The sequence below is a fragment of the Perissodus microlepis genome, chromosome 13 (assembly GCF_051167445.1).
Source record: "Perissodus microlepis isolate ML-2025 ecotype Zambia chromosome 13, ASM5116744v1, whole genome shotgun sequence".
NCBI classification, from domain to species: domain Eukaryota; kingdom Metazoa; phylum Chordata; class Actinopteri; order Cichliformes; family Cichlidae; genus Perissodus; species Perissodus microlepis.
The window spans coordinates 14,712,575-14,714,511 of NC_140473.1; positions in this window are offsets into that span (position 1 = coordinate 14,712,575).

Consider the following 1,937-nt stretch of genomic DNA (forward strand, 5'->3'; position numbering starts at 1 on the left):
TTTGTGTGTTATACAACACATTTTACCCCTTGACTCCAAACACAACATAATTCAACTCGAATAACGGAACAAGGGCAGCAGATTGGGTTTTCCCTGATGGCACACACAGAACAGAGAGGCGGAGGCAACCCTAAATCTAACTCCACTGTGCCCCTTTTTCTACTTTTACTGCACGGTTTACTCCCTCTCGCGTTTTACTGCAGGGTAAATAAGCTGGTCTCACAGGGGTCTTTTGTGACAGCATGGAAATCCCTCGGAAAACGTTGCACACTCTGCGCACGTTTAAACCTGATGCTGGGGAAGCCACAGAGCAGATTTACTTGCTCGCCCTCTCTCCACTTTCTCAGCAACTGCTCTTGTGTACTATATCTATACCAGATCCACTCACACACACACATACAATCCCCCAGTTACCCACCCCCATTCCTCCTATTTCTTTTCACTCCCCAGCTCAGACCTTCTTATTGCTATGAGTTATAGCAAAAACACCAGCAACTCAATTCAGTGTGTGTCATTTTACTAAATAGTCCGTTTCAAATTCAAACCACAACACAAGGCAGGAATTACTGACAGGCTCAAGGACTCAACACTGCCATTAAAATAAAGCTGCTGGGTCCTATTGTCATTGTGAAAACAGATGAGTTCAAGAAAAAGGGCCAAGGATCAAAGTGGAATATATTTTATGGAACACTTCTTTTGACAATTTTGACAATACAGACATTTCAAACTGGGAACAAAAATGGTAGTAAATTCTTAACAGAGTCAATGAGTCAGAAAATGTGTTTAAAAGGCATAAAAATTTGAAGAAAAGAGTAAATCTTGTGTTCTCACAGTGTAACACGGAAACAAGACGGTTCACTTTCCACCTGTGTAGCCTTTTTTTTTTTTAAATGGACATAAGTTATGTACTGCAGCACATATACACACACAGACACACTTAACCATGTCATGTTAGTCCCATCCTCCTTTAAAGCTTCGCTGTCGCCTCATATTTCACCTCTGTGTATCTCTTCACACATTACATGGGGTGAAAACCTTAAATCAAGGCATTTAATGGATGATGCATCACTTTAAGTAATATGATTTTTTTAATCTAATAAACATTTTACACACAAACATAGATTAAGTAGAAGTGTAAAGTCATAATTTTTACTATAAATGATGTAGATGTCCACTGGATTTTTTTAAGTGTTCATTTAGATTCAGAGCTCAGCTCACAAAGAACTCAAACTTTTTTTGCTCAGAAACATTTAGATACACCGCATGTGGTCTCTTAAAAGAATTAATGCATTTTTACAAAAAACAAAAGATCTTACTTGGAAAATGCAGTATTACTTCTATAGCACCTTTCTACTCAAGTTGAACACTCAAAGCACCTCCTACTGCAGGTGTCAATCCTACAGTGCTTTTATCTCTGCCCAAGTGCATTTTCCTAATATTCACACTCTGATAGCTGTGCCAGGGAAATAACTGGGGTTCTTATCTTGACCAGGGATACTTTGACACAAGGATAGAAGGAGCCAGGGCATCAGTCCACTGACCCTCTGCCCACTCCACCACCTGAGCCACAGCCACAAATCAGGGAACTTGTTGTAAACACTGAGGTGAAGAAATGAGGTGTGTTACAGTATTGCAGAAGAAAATAATCAGAGTGTAACTATCCCTGACTGCTAGACCAGAACAAATAATATGAAAGTTTCGGCTTTCACAGTGTCCCTAAAACAGGAATAACACTCACCGTGTCCTGTCCTGAAATTCAAGAACACTAGATGGATATTTTTGCATGATATGGAAAAAAAAATCTGGCATGGTTTTGCATATTCACCTTATCTCTTTTCCTGAGTAGCTTAAGTCAAGACGCAATGGTTGAATGTGGTTCTGGAAGACTTAATGACATCCTTGTGTACGCTGGAAGGAAGAATAACTGATAACAAACA